This window comes from Heterocephalus glaber, unplaced genomic scaffold (assembly GCF_053883595.1).
Source record: "Heterocephalus glaber isolate CG9 unplaced genomic scaffold, H.glaber_assembly_v1.0 deba00000621, whole genome shotgun sequence".
Lineage (NCBI taxonomy): Eukaryota > Metazoa > Chordata > Mammalia > Rodentia > Bathyergidae > Heterocephalus > Heterocephalus glaber.
In genome coordinates this window covers 25,511,214-25,531,639 of record NW_028258153.1, presented here as the reverse complement: position 1 = coordinate 25,531,639, position 20,426 = coordinate 25,511,214, and the positions used below count along the sequence as shown (strand labels likewise).

The 20,426-nt window shown below is 36.9% G+C and overlaps 1 long non-coding RNA gene across 1 annotated transcript in view; it reads left to right on the top strand.

The window, feature by feature from the left end:
* LOC147829400 (uncharacterized) overlaps positions 1 to 20,426 on the top strand; it is a 210,684-nt gene that overhangs the window by 89,699 nt on the left and 100,559 nt on the right. The window contains exon 4 of the long non-coding RNA XR_015449205.1: positions 10,449 to 10,651. This is a non-coding gene — a long non-coding RNA (uncharacterized LOC147829400). The remainder of the gene's footprint in view (positions 1 to 10,448; positions 10,652 to 20,426) is intronic.

The window sequence follows — 20,426 nt, the reverse complement described above, 5'->3', positions numbered from 1 at the left end:
AAATGGGATCATTCCTAAGGTCATGATTTGTAATTGTTCATTTATCTGTATATGAAAGCTATTGATTTATGAATAGTGAAGGTTTATTTTGATACTTTATTATATTATGTTTGCATTCTTTTATCATTAATAATCTAATACTCTTCTGTTTAATAGAGCAGACACCAATTACATGTTTATAGTATTGGACAATGCAATGTACAATACTTCAATAATCACACAAAGTTCTGAGAAACAAATGGTATCTTAAAATTCTAACAGGTATCCTGTAAAATCTGCAAATTCTGATAATTTTATTCCTTCTTTAGGATTTTTAGACTGCTAACGAATTTCTTTTGTCCAATATTTCTAGAAGATAATGGAGAATAGATTAGATAATGGGCAGCCTGTCTTCTTCATCTCAATTGAAATATCTCTGTTTCACACTGAATAAGTTGGTACTTTTAAAACTAGGGAAAATGTACTTATGATATATCAAGATCTAGATATCAATATGTATGTCAATATACAAATAGATGTAAATAAATGTTATATGTATATTCACTTAGTTCTAAAGCTAAATAACAGTGCAGTTGTGGAAGGTGGAGAGAGTTATGACACAAATTTAATTAAAAGGTAACTTTTATAGTATGGTAGGAGGTGATGAAGGGCAATAGGTGGTTAGCAGGAAGGGGAGACTGGAGCAAAGGGATTTGGGTATTTGATTTTCAGTTGGATAGTCAGGGTCAGAAATCATTGACTATGACACTTGAACAGAGAGAGAGTGAGAGAGAGAGAGTGTCAAAACTGTATACACACATCAGCAGTTTGCTATACTAATAAATGTCTGGAAACTAATGGCCTCTATTCTGAGTACCTCTTATAGTGGTACAAACCAAAGATAGCTTCTGTTAATCTCATGATGTCTCAATAAATTTAGAATTAACGTATTTATACAGATTTTTCTTTTCCAGATGTATACATCTTTTGGAGTACTCTGTGTATATGAACACAGAAAGATTCACCTTAAATTGTCGGGGAAATATTCATCAAGTCCTATTTCTTGATGATTTATAATAAAATTGGAGGTTAAATTTTGCCAGTCTTCCAGCATGTATAGAATTACCATGCAGTTTTTACTTAGGTTTCTTAATATTAACTAGAATTTCCCAATTATAAATAAAACTTATAGTGCTTTAATAAATCTGACTTGGTCATAGGGTGTTATTTTCTATAATGACATTTGGCTAGAGTTTTAGTTATTTAGAACTTTATCTTGGGTATTCATGTATGATATTTGTATATAACTTTTTTATTACCCTTTTCAGGTTATCAATGGTGCTCATTCTTCAAAAGAAATTAAGAATTTCTCGATAAATTTTAATACTACAGAACAATTAAAGAAACACTGGGACTCTCAATTGTGAAGCTGTATTATTGGTCTCCTATGAAACTATGTGGATTTGAGTTATTTTTTGTTTTGTTTTTTGGGGCTTTTTATTACTTATTTTTATCATATTTTTCATTTCTTCCTTCAGATTGATCTGTTTAAGGTTTTAAACTTCAATGAGACTAAATTTTTAAATCAATATTTACCTAAAATATTACCCATTTCACTACTATTTAAAATATTTTTGGAAAAATAAGAGAGAGAATGGGCCATTTCACTCAAAAGAACACCCATGCCTTCCCAGATTTACATAAATATCATATATATAAAGATGTGTATATAACTACATAGAAAGATCTTTATTATATAAATATATAAAGATGTCTATTTATTATATATGAAGATGTATATTTATACAGTATAACTGTTTTTTACATTTTAAATATAATAAAAATATGTTAAAGATTAAAAGCTGAAGAATGATTACTACATACTGATGTTTTTTCTGTATTTATGGGATTTATTTATTAATGGGTATTCTATGTTGATAAAAATTATATAACTCTTTTATTTTTACTATAAAGATATTTTCATAAAGAATGATATGAAGAGAAATATTCCAAGGACTATAAAATGAAAATGACCTAGATGTTCAAGGTCTTCAGTGATTTTAGAATGTCTGAAAAGATTTTTGTGTTCAAAAGCTGCGCCAACCTAAAAATTTTGGTGAAGCATTCTTTCCCAAGCTTTTGGAAAATGAACAGAAAGAGCTGAGTATTAATCTGAAGCTGTATTATGAAAAGCAAATTATCAATAATTTTCATCAAGATTTACCCTTTCCAGAATTCAAGGGATAAAAATCATTCTCCCCCTTTTTTTATTCTACTGTGACATACCTCAAAAACATGCTGCGTTTCTTCTTTGTCTACTTTGTGATGCTGTAACAGAATAACACAGACTAAGTAATTTATAAGAAAAAGAAGTTTATTTCTCACAGGTCTGGACCTGGGAAGTTCATCATCCAAATACCAACATCCCTGTGTCTGGTGAAGGCCTTCATGCTGTATAGTAACTAGGCAGAACGCATCATCACATAGGTGAGGAAGAGAAGGCCCAGCTAGGCAAAAGGGAACCCAAACTCATCTTTCTCTCAGGATCCTGGTCCCATAATACCAAATTCATTTTGGTTATATCATTATTAATCTATACACAGGGGTGAGCATCCATGCACCAAACCCCTCCCATTAGGTCCCTAAAATATGTTCATGTCACCTGTGTGCTAATTTTACATATGTTGTTTAACTGTACCTTTTGCACTACTTTTATGCCAGTTCACATAGCCAATTGAGAAATTGTTTAATAGACATAAAATCATCAATACAATACATAATGTGAATTATACAACTCAAAAGATCTCAAATTATTTCAAGCATATATTTTATGAAAAAAGCCAATCTTATAATGCATCAATTAATGGCGATAAAAGTATAACTACTTGCATAAGCACCAAAGATCAAAATTACAAACAAGGTACATGATAAAAAGTATCTGAAATTTAGATACTGTTAGACTGAGGAGATAGTTAAATCCTGGCTTATAGCCAATTAATTCTGCATATTTAAAAATAAAAAAGTAATGATCTAAATTAGTGAAATTATATATTCCAGTAAAAATTAAATCTTAAAGGAAAGAGAGATATGAATCTAAAATTATAGTTAAATCATTCAAAATTGTTGTACTGAGAGTTAAAGTGAGTATAAATCACAGCATGACAAGACATTTGCGAAGTAGAAAATTAAAGATTAATGTTCCATTCAAAGAGAAAACAGCAAGTTAACAAAAAAATCTGTAAAAAATCCTTCTTTAGGTTATTGGTTATCACATAGTGGAAATGACATACAACTTTGAATGCAACCAAATATTCTGGTTTATAGCTGTGGGTACCCTTGAGATACAGGATATGGCTTTGCTCTTCTACTCAGTATGGTATCTATGTATGGCATCTTGGTTAATCTTTGAGCTCTTACTAAAAATTCAAACCACTAGGAGAGAGATCTTTCATTTAGTTTTCAAATGTTTTTGTGCTGTAATTACCTGAAGGTATTAACAGCAATAGTATTGGGAAATCAGCAATATACATGTCATGAGAATATATAGCTGTGGATAGAAATGTTGACTCTGAATATCAACCCACCTCGAGTTTTATTCATACTCAATACTTGGTGGTCAAAACTAGATTTCTTGATCATGATTCAGGAATGAAACTATACTCAAATAATATTCCCCCGATCTATATTTTTACAGAATACTGACAAATGTGTGTTTTGAAGTTAAAGATGTTCACCCACACATAATTAATGAAACATGACATAATATTCTTACAATGAATTCTTCTGAAATTGAAAATTAAAATGCATCTATAATATGATGTGGTTTGCTTAAGACACACAGATTACTGTTATATTCAGCATGTTGCAGCATCTAAGTATATCATTGTATATCATTAAGGAAACTGTTCTTTTTTTCCTAACTCTTTAACTTTTTCTTCACCCTGAAAGAAAGGTATTGATGAAAAGTTATTAGATATATTTTAAAAGTCACCTCCAAATGATACTACAGAGCATGAGAAATCATGTTGAGTGCCAAATGCTTCCAAAGTGTGGACTAGAAATGCATTGGACATTTTTCTTCCCAAAAGAATTAGTCAACTTTACAGCTTTAGATAGAAACATACCCACTTACCTGTCAACATTAAGGAGTCCCGAAAGGTGCTGTTGAGTCCATTTTGAATCCAACTCCCTAGAACTACATGACAGAGACACCACATTTTGGCTGCCTTCTTATGTTCTACAATTGTAACTTAAAATTTTTCACATAATGGAAGTAAAGCATAAGAAATGCAACTACAATCTGATTTATTACTCGGACTCCCTATAACTAAAACAAAACATGATTCATTTATTTTTCTGTCCATTCTTAGGAAACAGTTATAACTATTAAAAATGTACACTTTCTGTGCAAGTGCAAGGACTCAAGTTCAATCCCTGGTACCAAAAAAAATGTACACTTGTATTTACATTCCAGATCTCATAATACCGTACTAAAGCCTATTTTAGGCACACTTAAAGTTGACGTCCAGAATATATGTTGAAAGCACCCTGATGAGGACGCCAAGTATCTGAATGCATGAACCCATGATTTTCGTGAGATGTGCCACAGCTCTCTTTCTCCTTTCTTCTCTTGATTCAGAGACTAGGTACAGTGGAAAAGAATCTCAAAATCTAGACATGTATTCATTTCATAGTTTTAGACTAACCAATTCAGAAGAGAGATGACTGTAGCTTCATAACTTTTATCTATACATGGTCAAAAGGCTATAGAAGGTTTAGTGAAAAGGGCAAACACTATTCAAAGATTTTTCCATATGAAAAATAAATACAAAATAAGTCAGATTATTCATGCCAGAAGAATGCTCATATATCATCCATAGACTTTTTTTGGCAGAGGCTTAGAGCTTTTATTCTCTTACCCTGAAACATAATAAGATAAAGGCAAATCACAGACCTTAACTCAGTTCTTTGGTGTGTCTCAAGCTTTCAGTGCTTGTATTAGTTACTTCCTTGTCTTTGAGGCACAATATGTGACACCCATGAGTTAAAGGAGGAAAAGATTTACTTCGGTTCACAGGTTGTAGAGGTTTCAGTCCATAGTCTGCTGACTCCAAGGGAAGATGGCATGGTGGGACATCAAAGAGGAGAAACAGCTTTGTCATGGGAGAGGGGGTTCAGAGAGAGAGAGAGAGAGAGAGAGAGAGAGAGAGAGAGAGAGAGAGAATGGGAAGAAGAAGGAGGGAGATACATTCCCAATGAACCAGCTCCTCCAACCAGGTTCGAGCTTTCAACATCACATATAGCTATAAACTCATCTGTGGACTAATGCACTGTTGAGTATTGTGCCTCCCACCAGGATCCAATCACCTCCCAATCACTTAAGAGCACATGAGACTTTGGGAGGATATCTAGATATATGGGGGGACAAACCCTAATAGAGTTCATTCTAGCTCGCTCAGTAATACTTCTTTTTTTTTGCTTAAATTCTTTTACTGGTACATTTTAGGTATACAATATTTACCATTGGGTACTTGTACCTGTACATGATGTATCTTGGTTCTTATTTTTTTTTCCAATTCCCTGCCTTCCCTTCACCCCCTCCACCCTTCCCTATTTACAAAGACTTTGTTTCCATTTTTTCCTTTTCTTGTAATTTTTTCTTTCCCTTCTTTCCTTTCCCCTTCCCCTCCGACTTCCCCTACCCCTTTGGACCTATTCTTCCTATTTCAAATGATCAATTATTCATTTTAATTATTTTAATCCTTACTTACACTTTCAGTTTCTCACACCAGAGCAACTACTCGGTATCTACACATGTGTCGTATTTATTTCACTTAAGAGTATGGCCTCAATGTGCATCCATTTAGCTATAAATGTCTCTAGTTTCTCATTCTTTATGGCTGAGTAGTACTCCATTTTATTTAAAAAAATACATCTTCTTTATCCAGTTTCCATTTGATGGACACTTGAGCTGTTTCCAAGCTTTAGCTATTACAAACTGTGCTGCTATAAACATGGATGCACATATATCACTGTGGTATGATCACATATATGACTTTTGGGAAGATTCCCAGGAGAGGAATAGTTGGGTCAAATGGGACCTCTAATCCTAGTTCTTTGAGGTAACTCCATACTGATTTCCACAGTGGTTGCACCACGCTACATTCCCACCAACAATGGAGAAAGTTCCTTTCTTCCCACACCCTCACCAACACTTGTTATTGGTTGATTTCTTGATAGCAGCCATTCTTTCTGGGGTGAGGTGGAATCTCAGGGTTATTTTCATCTGCATCTCTCAAATGACCAGTGATGTTGAGCATTTTTTCATATGTTTATTTGCTGCTTTTACTTTGTCTGAGAAATGTCTGTTCATTTCAGATGCCATTTTTGAATTGAGTCATTACATTTAGGCGATCTGATTTTTTTGAGTTCTTTATATATTCTAGATAATAGTCCTTTGTCTGAGGTACAGCTGGTAAAATTTATTTCCCACGTTGTAGGTTGTCTCTTAGCTCTGTTGGTGATTTCTCTTGCAGTGCAGAAGTGTTTTAATAAGATGAGATCCCAGTTGTTGATTCTTTGTGCCAGTTCCCATGCTACTAAGGTTTTGTTCATAAAGACTTTTCCTGTGCCAATGTCTTCAAGAGTTCTACCTAACTTATCATCTAGCAAGTTTAGTGTTTCTGTTTTAATGTTTAGATCTTTCATCCATTTTGATTTTAGTTTAGTGCATGGTGAGAGATATGGGTCTAGTTTTAATCTTTGGCAGATTGAAATCCAGTTTTCCCAACACCATTCATTAAAGAGGCTATCTTTCCTCTAGTGAGGGTGGTTGGCTCCTTTGTCAAACATGAGGTGGCTGAGTATGTCTGGAGTTGTTTCTACATCTTCTAATCTATTACACTGATCCTCAGGTCTGTTTCTTTGCCAGTACCATGCTGTCTTTTATCACAGTAGCTTTGTAGTATAGCTTCAAGTTGGGGATTGTGATACCCCTTGCCATATCTCTGTTGCCTAGAATTGCTTTTGCTATTCTAGGTCTCTTCTGGTTCCAAATGAATTTTTGGATTATTGTCTCTCTCTAGTTCTGTGAAATATATTGTTGAAATTTCAATTGGCATTGCATTAAATCTATATAGCAGTTTTGGAAATATGGCCATTTTCACATATTAGTTCTTCCTACACAGGAACAAGGGATGTCTTTCCCTTCTCTTGTATCCTCTTCAATCTCTTTTTTCAGAGTGCTGTAGTTTTCAGTGTAAAGGTCTTTTGCTTCCTTTGTTAGATTGATTCCTAGATATATTGTTTTTTGGAAGCTATTGTAAAAGGAATTGTTTCCCTGATGTCTCTCTCAGTAAGTCTGTTATTTGAGTACAAGAAGGCTATTGTTTTTTGAGTGTTGACTTTATATCCAGCTACTCTACTGAACCTATCATTTAAGTCTAGAAGTCTTTTGGCAGAGTTGTTTGAGTCTTCTATGTAAAGTATCATATCATCAGCAAATAATGACAGTTTGACTTCTTCCTTTCCCATCTTTATTCTTTTTATTTCTTTTTCTTTTCTAATTGATGTGGCTAATGTTTCCAGAAATACGTTGAACAGGAGTGGTGATAGTGGGCATCCTTGTCTTGCTCCTGATTTTAGCATGAAGGTTTTCAGTTTTTGACCATTTACTATGATGTTGGCTGTTGGTTTTCCATAGATAGCCTTAATCAGGTTGAGATAAAGACCTTTTTTATTTTAATTTATATATTTATTGGTACATTTTAGGTATAAAATACATTTAGATTTATCATTGGGTGTTTGTACCAGAACATGATGTATCTTAGTTCTTATTTTTTCTCCCATTACCTCTGCACCCTTCACCCCCTCCACCCTTCCCTATTTACATAGACTTTGAGTCCATGTGTTTCTTTCTCATAATTTTTCCTTTCCCTTCTTCCCTTTCTCCTTCCCCTCCTGCCATGCCCAAACCCTCGGACCTTTTTCTATTTCAAATTATCAAGTATTCATTTTAATCATTTTCGTCCTTATTTACACTTTCAGTTTCTCACACTAGAGAAACTATTCAGTATTTACACATGTGTGCCCTATTTATTTCACGTAAGGGTATGGCCTCAATATGCATCCATTTAGCTATAAATGTCTCCAGTTTCTCATTCTTGATAAAAACCTTCTATTCCAATTTTCTGTAGGGTTTTTATCATGAATGAGTGTTGAATTTTTTCAAATGCTTTTTCTGCATCTATTGAGATGATCATGGTTTTTGTCCTTGGCTCTGTTAATATAGTGTATTACATTTATTGATTTACGTATGTTGAACCATCCTTGCATCCCTGGGATAAATCTGACTTGGTCAGGGTGTATGATCTTCTTGATGACCCTCTGTATTCTGTGTGCCAGTATCTTGTTGAGGATTTTTGCATCTATATTCATTAGGTAGATTGGCCTGCAGTTCTCTGTTTTGGTTGGGTCTTTCCCTGGTTTTGGAATCAAAGTAACATTTGCTTCCAGGAATGAATTTGGAATTATTGCTTCCCTTTCAATTTCACTGATGAGTTTAAAGAGCAATGGCAATAGTTCTTCTTTAAATGCCTTGTAAAATTCAGCAATGAAGCCATCAGGACCTGGCCTTTTCTTTGTTGGTAAACTTTTAATTATGTTTTCAATTTCACTCATTGTAATTGGGGTATTTAGAATTTTTGTATCTTTTTCATTTAACTTTGGCAATTCATATGTATCTAGGAATTGGTCCATTTCTTCTGCGTTTTCCATTTTATTTGAGTACAGTTTCTTGAAGCAGGTGTTGCTGATCCTCTGGATTTCTGCTGGATCTTTTGTGACTTCACCTTTTTCATTCTTAATTGCATGGATTTGAGCCTTTTCTTTCCTCTTTTTGATAAAGTTGGCTAAAGATTTATCAATTTTATTTATTCTTTCAATAAACCAACTCTTTCATTCATTGATTTTTTTTTGTATTGTTCTCTTAGTCTCTATTGCATTGATTTCTGCTCTGATCTTTATAATTTCCTGTCTTTTACAAGCTTTAGATTTGTCATGCTCTTCTTTTTCTAGGAGCTTGAGGTTCAGTATTAGGTTATTTATTTCTGCTCTCTCTGTTTTCCTAATATGAGTTTTGTTCTTGTGTGGATCACTTTTCAAAGGTACCATAAATACTCTGCTGAAGATACCATTTAAATTCACTTAATGTAACATTAATCATATTAAGTATGAGACTAATCCCTGCATAACACCCTATCTTGAATGTTTTGTGTTATAAAGAAATGTAAAGTCAAGGCAATAATCATGTATTGTATTTGAATTATGAGTTTGAATTTTTATGAATTGGTTCAATATATATTTTAAGGACTCTCAATCTTGATGAAGTTCATCACCCTCCTCATGCAGAACAAGAGTCCCCTGAAGTGTTGGGGAGGCTGAAGGGAATGTATCACATTTTTTCACAGACTCATTGCAATTGCTACTATTCCCTGCTCACCTGACCCCTTGGCTGCCACCACTGCCCATGGCACTGGCCCCAAATGTATTGGACATTGGTGTCACTGGGGAAGATTTCACAAATCTAAATGTCCATGCTGTACCTTTGTGAATTAAGTCAGGCTACCTACTGGAAACCAGCTATAGAGACTTTACTAAAAATCAAAGTCAGCAAAATCTGGAACCCAGTGACCTGTGCCCAGGAACTGCAAGCTACACAAGCTTCACGGTGACCTGGAGGTGTAAATGGAGTAGAATAATGTTCCCTACCTCTCCTGGTATAATCTGTTCATGGGTGCAGCAATTTGTTTCTTCCTGGATCCCATTTCCTCACAGGACTTCTCAGCTTTTTTCTTGATCTATCAGAGGCCAGAAGGTTCCAAACTATTTTCCTGGAGTCCTTTAGTAATTGGACTTGGTTAAATTCTGCCAATAGGAAGCATAGGCAATGAACTGGAAAACAGAAGAAGAGAAATTTCTTAGTTCTGCTCTTTCTCTGGCACTTCCTACTCTATCACCAATGAGTCTAGCAGCATTCCAAGGACTGTAGGCTCCTGGATTCTTGCTCAGGAATTTCAAGGACAGTTCCAGCTGCCACAATGCCACTTTATGGGTTTTGGACAGTGCTATTTTTCTTCTCTTCCTTCTCAGCTTAAGCAGCTGTAGCAGCTTCTTGCATTTATTTGCATTTCCTTCTTTTAAGGCTCCTCCTGCTTTCCAACAATCCACAAACACTGAACTGTATTCAAACCTTCTGAAACACCTAGAGTGATTTCTTTTTTTGGTACTGGGGATCAAACTTGGGACCTTGCACTTGAGAGGCAGGCTGTGGAACCACTGAGCTAAATCCCCAGCCCTCCTAGAGTCATTTTGGATGCCATGACTAGATTCCAGCTTTTGGGGATGTTGAAGCAGAACCTTGTGAATTCTCATGTCATTATGAATAATGGAATTGCTTTTCTTATTTACAGATCTCACCACATGTTCAGGGTATTCAACTCTCTCCAGCTGTAGAAAGTTGACCACATCAAGCTTGCCATACCACTGCCTTTCAATAATGAGACTCAGTTTTTCTTCGAAGAGAATCCAGGGCCTCTGCTTCTAGACATCAAGTTGGCCCACACTCGTGATCAATTTTGGGGACACAGATGGAACTCACTGTTGGACATAGAAGGTAAGCTGAAGTCAGCACACTTACTATAATATTGTTTTGTTTCTCCATTTAAATCCAAAGTGTGCCATCTGTCCTTTATGGTTTCTGTGAAGACACTAATTCTCAAAATTTGCTGTATAAAATAATGGTTTTAGGAGTTAATTTAAGTATTGATTTCCTGGCTACAAATCTTACACTTCTTACCAGAGACCTACAGGGAGTGGGTTGTTTTGCGGCTTAGGAATTTATACTTTTAACAAGTGCACAAGAAATCCTGGTAGAGGGAGTCATATAGTAACAGACTGAGAATTACTGCCCAAATGCCTATTGCTTAGCCTATTATTTCTTCCTAAATACTGTAAGTACTTGGTTGCCTCTTTATTTAAAAAAATCCAAACTAAAGTTTTTGTTATTTATTATTACATATTTTAGAAAAATTATTATAGTAGCAAAAAAAAAAAGCACTGAGTAGGTTTTGCAAGTAGTTGCCTGAAATGGTGTAAAGGAGGTATGTGGAGCCAGAGCCAACTCATAGGAGTATTTTGGTTAATTAGAAAAGGGGGCCTTCTCTGGGAAAATTCATTTTTTGCAAAAAGAAAGTATGCTATGCAAGTGGGTGTAGATCACTGGCACATCCCTTGAGAAGCAGACATTGGATCTCTGGAAAGGAAGAGGCTTCCCTTCCTCCAGAAGGACAAGGTTCCTCACTGAGACACACGCTTGCAAGTTTGCTCCCCAGTTCAATCTCTACAGACATCTCCCCGTCACATCATAGCAGGTAGGGGATTGTAGGAGGGGTCTAATGGCATGAAGCAGCTTGTGTGAATTTAAAGGAAAGACTAGGGCCGGGGATTTAGCTCAGTGGTTTCGCCGCCTGCTGCGCAAGCTCTAGGACCCGAGTTCGATCCCTGGTACCAAAAATAGATAAATAAATAAATAAATAAATAAATAAATAAATAAATAAATGAAAGACTAAGGTGCTTTAAGGGGTAGAAAGAGGAGGTGGCCACTAAAATAAGGAGAGGGAATAGTGAGTGTGATAGGCAGAGAAGTGACATTGTGAAATGCAACTGAGACTACTGTAGGAGCTCAGTGGAGCGTGACTCAAAGTGTTAACAGTTGGAAGAAGATAAATAGGTCCAAACTATTGTAGAACTAGTAAATGATGCTCTCAGACACTCCAGCAGTTTCCATTTATCAAACTACACCACCCGGGGAGATCTCATCATATCAACTTGGTAGGAGCATATTTTAATTGTAGACAAACTACATAAAAAAAAATCACTTCCTCTTTTGTTCTGGGTTTAAAAACTCAATGACATATGTAAACACCGAATAGTTTCTCTGGTGTGAAAAACTAAAGTGTAAATAAGGATCAAAATGTATAATTGATATTGTAAAATAGGAAGAAAAGGTCTAAAGGAGTAGAGGAATTGGGAGGGGTAAGGGAAAGTAAAGAAGGGAAAAGAAAAAATATGAGAAAGGAAAAAAACGGAAACAAAATCTTTACAAATAGGGAAGGGTGGAGGGGATGAAGGGAGGGCAGGGGAATGGGGAAAAAAATAAGAACCAAGATACATCATGTAAAGGTACAGGATCTCAATGATGAATGTAACTGCATTGGATAAAATGTATCAATAAACTTAATGAAAAAAATCTCAATGGCATAACTTGAAGTCATTTGTTTTTTTAACATGCAAAATATATTGTTCTTGTCTTTTGTCATAATCATAAAAAATTAATGTTCACTCACCTCCTCACCTCAATATTTTCTATGTATACTCAGTCAGTCTTAGTCATATTTTCCATTTTCCCTATGCTTATATTTTAAATATTGTATAAATAAAGCACAGGATAGTTTTTTTATGGAAAATATATTTTTATGCCATTTTGTCTTTCTTTTATCCCTGTTACCTTCTCATTTAAGGACTGAGTTCTTATTAGCCAGCATTTGTTTGAGGCATTGCTTTGGGTTGAATAAGTGCCCCTGAAAGATGCACATGTGTGAGAAATGTCCTTGCTTGTCCAGCCCCAAAGAATGGACTCAAGCAAGAAAGCACCAAAAGAGAGGCTTTGATGTCAGCCTTGCAAGGCTAGATGTCAGCTTTGCCAGCAGGCACACCTGGGGCAGTTACAGTAAGTAGTTTACTTGCTGGCATGCAGGTCCCTTCCCCCAATTCCTCATGGGCTGAGTAATCTGAGAGGTACAATCTCCCTAAGTTTTCTTTTCTTTTGTTTTTTTTAAATTTTTGGTACCGGGGATCGAACTTGGGACCTTGAGCTTGGGAGGCAGGCGGCGGCACCACTGAGCTAAATCCCCTGCTCTCTTTACTTCTTTATAATGCAGTTCTCCAGCCCTTGTCTCAATCTGAGTGTGGATTTCTTCATAATACTCTTTTTTTACTCAGATTTTTCATGCAGTAGACGCACATATGTAGAGATTTTTTGCTTAGTCTTAGCTAGAAAACTGTGCTTTACTTTTCCCTTCCCCTACTCACAGCCACATTCTACAAAGACTCTCTTACTATTTTTATCTCTCCCTCAAGGTCTAATTTACTCAGGGACTTCTTAAATGCATGCTTGAAAATGAACCACTTTAAGTTTTTATTTCTTCCATGTGCTATGAGCTTGGGTCCTAGGGTGCTGCTCCTGAGAAGTGGAGGAATTTAGAGTGTGGAGCATAACAGAAGGCCTTTAGGTCATTGAGGGTGTGCTCTTGAAAAGGATGGTTAGATCCAGGTTCTTCCTGTCTCTTTTGCTTCCTGGCTCTTGATGTACACAGCATACTTTGCCACATGTTCCTGCTATGAGGTAGTGCCCTCCCTGGAGGCCCAAAGCAAAGGGCCAAGCAATCCTGGAGTGAAACCTCCAGAGCTAGGAGCCAAAATAAACCTTTGCCTCTTATAAATTAATTACTTCAGGAATTTCATTATAGTGATGACACAAATCATTACAAGCATTGTACAGGGAAACACAAATAGAAATACTATGGATACAATAGTAAATCATAAACTTTTACTCAGAATTAGAAGTATTTTTTTTTTGGTACCCAGGATCGAACTTGGGTCCTTGCACCTGCAAGGCAGGCAGTGGAACCCATGAGCTAAATCCCCAACCCCTAGAAATAATTTTTTATTTTGAAATTATAAAAGTAATATGTACTTATCATAAAATTCAGATAGTCTATGAGTTTGTTCTACCATAAAGAAAGTTGGTGGGGACTCATAAAAAGAGAATTAAAAATTTTCCCAATGTACAACAAATGAATTATATATAGATATTGGAACAATAGAAATGAAACATAGTGCAATAGTGCTCTCTTGCTTTTAGGCTGTATAACAATTTACAAACCATTTATCGAATGTCAACACATGCAGTTAGGCGATACAGTTCTATCAGTTGCTATATTCTGAGCACTTACTTCTGCTCACCACCAAATTGTGACTTGACATAGTTTCTGACTTGCCATTCATAAAACTTGTAATTATGATCATACAGAACCGAGCTTATCTTACAACCTACATTTGATTGTGTGTTCAAAATAAACTTAATCCAATCTATGCATATTGTTCTCATTTTGTTTGCTTCATTTACCATTTCTATTCTCTCCTTCATCTCTCTTAATTCACTACCACAAACTAGATGGCTTAAAGCAATAGAAATCTAATGGTCTCAGTTATGGAGCCTAAAATTCCAAAAATCAAGGTTTGGGCAGGATACACTCTCTCTCTGAAGGATCTCAGACAGAATCCTGTTCCCACGTTCCCTCCTAAGCTCTGGTTCAGGTTACTCTGTCATTCAGGGGGCCACCATCCCCTGACACTGCTTGGCTTGCAGCTGTTAATCACGCCAGTTTCTGTCTCTGTCTCTGTCTCTCTCTACCTGGCACTTTATTCCCTATATAGGTCTGTGTCTCTCTGTCACTATGTGTCTATCTCCTTTGCTTTGGGGGATGACAGTTACTGAATTTACACTCATCCTACTTCAACCCAGTCTCATCTTAACCACAGGTGGGGTAGGGCTTGGATTAGGACTTCAATATATTTCTTTGGGGAACTCAATTCAACTTACATTATTTTGCGACATTTGCAACTGCTTATGTCTTCCTTCTAGAATATTTTTTGGCTAATACCTGTCATTTTAGGGAGTCCTTCTCTAGGTCCTCTTCTTAATGGGAAAATGGGAAAGAGTTAATGTAGAATGAAAGAAATGTGTCTCGACCAGGGGTGATTTTTTTCCATAAACCATATTCAGCAGTATCTGGAAAAATTTTTGGCATTTGGAGGCAAAGACCTGGGACCAGTCTTACGGCGTTTCGCTGCACCTCAATTTTGGACTTCCTAACTATTGATTGTCAAACATGGCTAATAAAATCACCTGGGGATTTAGAAAAATGACAGTAATTCAGTCCCCATTTCCATCTATGCATGAACTGTGAGGCTGACATTTTAATAGAGTAGGAAGAGAGTAGCCAAACCCGCAAACAGTTACATACTTAACCTTCCAGGAAAGCAGTAAAAAAGAATAGGAATAAGAGAAAGAATAAGGGGAAAAAATAAGGGAAATCAGTCAAAAAGAATAAGAGAAATGTAGTCTTCACATAATTAAGAAAGACTTAAGTAAAAACAACATATTCCCTATTATGGTTTATATATAAATTTCCCCACGAAACTTCACAAACTCAAAGGTGGGGCTTTTGGAAGATGATTAGACTAAGGAGGTTCATAGCTGGCCTGATGTTAGGATGTGGGCCTGGTGGATAGAGGCAGTCAATGGGAGATGGCCTGGCAGGGTACAGCTCCCTCCCTGGCAATTGTCTGCCTATGTGTTTCCTGGATGCCCTGACTTGAGCAGCTCTCTTCCACCAGGCCCCTCTGCCATGCCTTCCTGCAGTGGAAGTAGGAGGCTGTGGACTGAAACCTCAACAAATTGTCAGATAAAATGTCTCAGCAGTGAGACTTTGACTAAGGCATTAATTTTATTTTATTGTGTGTTAAGTCAGAAGTAGACGTGTTTCTAGAGCACATCAAAGACTACAACAGGTGGGTGAAAATGTATACATCTCTAGGGAACCACCCACTTGGCTTGACTCTCTATTGTATGCCTGGGAAAGAAGTGTTCTTGACACCACACTACACTCATCTGAATACTTCCTGAGCATCCCACAGGGTCCCTGGAGTCGAGATTCCCACTGCACTTGGTGTTTGCCTCTGCAGCTGAGTTTAACCAACACTTCAAAACAAGACTACTAAAATCAATGTGTGGAAAACACTCAGTGATCAAAATATATGTGATAAATGAATAAATAAATAGATGTATTTCTGAAAGTATGGGGAAAACTTAACCCTAATAGTCCTCGAGACAATAAGGAACCCCTGAAAAAAATAATGCTCTGCTCCGTGTTAGCAAAAGTAATGTTTTCCCTCCATTTTGAGGCGACGCTCTAGAATAATCTATAACAGTTGGGTCTCATTATAACTGAAATGTTGAACAAGCATGATAAGCAGGATGTAATAAAATGAAAATGTAATTTTGTCCTTTGCTACATACATTTAAATGCATCAGCCTGTTAGGTCTCTGAGCAGCCTCTATACACCAGTGAGGAAGGCTGGTGCTCTGTTTTGTCAGCATCTCAGACAGTACCACTGCTAGACTCTGGTCCTATTCCAGCTGATCCTTCCTACAAGTCAGGGCCTCAGGCTCAAGCTGGGTCAAAGTGAAGGATCATGGGTGAGCTTTAGTGTGTGAGCAGGACAGCTCACTAGCTAGTGATGCTGAGGCTCTCTGATCTGTGAGTCTTTCTTTTCTGAGTGCTTTCCTCGGTCCTCCAGATCCTCCTTCATCCCATGTGGGCTGTGCATACCCTCCACACCAGGCAGGACTCCTAACTCAGCCCCTTGCTTTTTCCTCCAAAAAATCAATGCAGAAAACCTCCCATCACTATTCCAGGGATTATAACTGGTAAAATTTGAAAGAATTTCAAGCCAGCTTGCTGTCTGAACTCTAGATCTTCAAAAAAATTGATGGGAAAAACATGTATTCTTTCAGGTGTTGCTTTTAGCCTTTAATGAGAATGCATTTAGCATTAACATTTCTCCCCCACCCCTCCTCCTCCTCCTCCTTTTTCTTTTTCTCTCTCCTGATGCTCCAGGCCAATAGTTACAGTCTCTCACCTCTCTCCTTAAGATAACCCAGGCCTATGTCAGACACTTTTTTCTAAGCAGCTTAATCCCAGGATGTATTTTCTTTGACTCTACCTGCCAGTAAGCTTGGGGATGGAATGGAGACGCTGCTTGCCCTTCTTAGCAAAGTGGACCTGGAGCATGGACAGAAACACCCAACAGACCGCAGTGCAGCCTCTCACTGCTCAAGCTGTTTCTACCTTCCCTGTGAATTTGAGCACTTTTGCCCCATCCTCAGACACCTCTTGCAACATCCAGCCAGCAGTCTAGCACAGCACTTTAAAATTCCACACTACTAGATCCTCTTGGCTCAATTGAAACTAGGAAACAAAAAGCCCAATTGTATGAGCAGCTCATCATTAACTGAGAGTCTTCTTTTTCAACAGTACATAATAATTTAGGAATTGATAAATGGCTTCATTCAGGATTATTTTCCCTTTCAGAATTTAATTTAGAGTAATAATTAAAGTGTACATTGACTTCTAATAATGACTATGGAAGGTTTTTGGACGACCAAGATTCCATAACTTCATGACTACTCAGATTAAATATGCAATCCCTCTGATAAAATTATCTCTAGAGTACACAGCTAGCAGAACCAAATCTATAAAATTAAAGTAAAAGTTGTTACAAAAACTGTAAAATAAATCTTGACTTTGAACTCAGGTAACCAATCCAGTAATTTAAGTAAATTTGTAAAATGAGACATTGGCGGCCTCCTACAATGATCTTAAAATGTAAATCATATTAGAATCTGACTTAATCATTTAATATCTTTTAATTGTGCCTGAAATGAAATCCTAGGTTCTTACCATAGCATGCAAGGCTCCAATGTGACTGGAACATGCCTATATCCAATTCTTTTTTCTTTTCTTTCTCACCCTAAATCACTCCCACCAGACACATTAGCTTTTCATCTGCCTCTTTATCTTGTTGCTGTTTATAATCCCTGTCCCTCTGTGTTCTCAGCTGGGAGTAATTTCTCCTTCCTCCTGGGATCCTTGACAAGATCTCAAGACAGTCTGTAACAGCTGGACTCAGGATTGCTATCAGCATATACTGAGTAGTTGCTAGAAGTACTGCTAAACAAGCAAGCACAGAACAAACTCTATAAAATTATTTTCTGCCCTCAAATGCCAGCAGCACCTTCTCTGTGTAATTGGCATGCTGATCTCTTTATGGCTCATCTTTTTCATTTCAGCCTCAGCTCACCACTTCCATAAAATCCTTACCACATAAGCTAAGTCAGCTCAGATTCACCCACTCCTTGGTCATCACCATATCATTTTCCTTATCGTGAACTTTAATGCTTCTTTATCTTTATTCTTTCATGATCTCTAGTCCTACAGGAAGGATCCTTGTTTTTCCTGTCCATTGTCATACACCCCTCATCCAAGCGCTACAGGGCCACAAATCAGGTGATGGATTAGTGAATCACCATGAAAAGAGTGCGTATGATTATGTTGCTCAGGTGCTAAAACAATTTTTAAAGATTTTTTTCCAGAAAAATCTTTGCTGAGAGAGAGAGAAAGAGATGAGATGACACAAAAGCAGCAGGCATTTTCAGATGCAATACATGAACTGATCAATTTTCAATGACACTTCAGGCTTCACTCTCCATTGATTAATCCACACAGACAACTAGAGTGCAATGCAATTGTAAAGTGACCATGGTTTGGTCATTTTAAAACCCTTATCTACTTAGTTTAAGGAAGCAAGATTTTCCAGTTTCCAACATGCTAGGTACACAGGAGTGGAGGGTTGTGACGGGGAAACACACCAGAAGGAGTTGAGGAGTTGAGAAATTAAACATCTCATGGATGCAGCCTGATTCACCCAGTTTTCTCTTCAGACAAGGGTAGAAGCTTTAGGGATTGCTGTTAGGAGTCTGTGAGCCCCTCAGAAAAACATATAGAACAATGGCTATGTTTGGTTCTGAGAAAAGTCTTCTGTGCTGGAAGCTCTGGCATTTAGTTTCTTCAGGCATTCTGCACTCTGAACATATTCCCTTATTGGAATTGTAGCAATCAGTTATAAAATTAGTATACACAGATGAATACTAACTTGGTAGAATGTGATGATAAGTTATTCACATGTTTTCTTTTTAGAAAGTACAAAATTTTAGTAAAGGAGCCTGTGACTCACCAAGGGCTCCATGGAATCTTTGAGCTGGGTTTGAACTATTCCTGAGCATCCTGTGATTTCCTGCATGGAGAAGAGTAAAAAGAGGAGGAAAGGGGAGGGAGGAGGGAGAGAAGGGGAGGGAGAAGGGAGGAAAGGAAGAGCTCCCTTCTTCCCTTCCTAAGGCAAGAATTCCAGCAAATTAATTAGAACAGGTTCAAAACAGCTTACCTCAGCCCTTTTATCTAACCTGAATTGTTTCTTTCTAAATATCATGTTAATTTACAATATAAAGTGATTTGGTGAAGATATCTATGATTAGAGTTCATGAGGAGTGAAGAGAAAATTGAGGAAAGATGACTCTTCAGAAAGGAATGATACATAAAGCATGGTCAAGTGGATTAAATATGGGAAATTCCAAATAAAAATAAAAAGGAAACAAAAACAAAAAATAAATAAAAATTAAAACAAACAAACAAAAAGCTATGGGCAGGGGATTTAGCTCAGTGGTGCCACCACCTGCCTTGCAAGCACAAGGTCCTGAGTTCAATCCCCGGTACCAAAAAAAAAAGAAAAAGAAAAAAAGAAATTCCAAATCTTTCAAAATAAGACAGTTCATGGAAAGTAGAATCTGACTTTGAAGAGTCACCATCACAAGCCTTGTACCTGAAGCTTTGACTACATGATCATCAATCAGTCATACTTAGGAGAGGATCTAGCCTTTATCTTTCAGACTTGTGCTTGAAAACTATCCTAAGGGAAGTAGGATGGCAGCAGTCAGAATACTGCCATGTCAGTTGTAGACTGTGACAAACGCGCTAACAAAAACATATCCTGGAACTTATTTTGAACTGAAGGATCACCACCTCCTTGGACAATAGAAATATGAAAAAACTGTGTAAAATGATCCCATACGCATGACATGGAGAGTAAAGATACTTTGTGACTGAAGACCTCCACGAATCAAGCTAACTTGTTTGGGTCTTAGGCTTTTACCTCTATGGTAAAGCTTTACAGATAGCCAGATTCCTTTGGTGACTAACCTTGACATTTCACATCAAAAATGCAAGGTTTCATTCAGTAAGATGTATGAGTACTTCACATTTCCTGCTTTAAGGTTGTCAATCTCCCATGAAGGTGGTAAAATGCTAGGCTGTGTGGACCTATGTTGGAATCAAAAGATAAAATCTGAGTACCTCCCAAATTAAAACCAATTACTGCTGAGGCAGGAATTCACATAAAGAAAAGCAGGGACCCAAATGTGCTTCCTGCATCTAAGAGTATGTGGCAATCACCCCCTACATTCTGAAAACTAATTATTATATTGTAAGAAATATGGCTAGTAGAGAAGAGATTCCATAACTAAATCTTGGGGTGTGTGTGAATAATGGAATGCACAATGAATAATTCTTTATGAAAACTCTATAAACAGTTCTGGGGCACCTGTCAGAGGAAAGACAGACAAGAAGATAGAATCATCCTGTCTCCCTGCA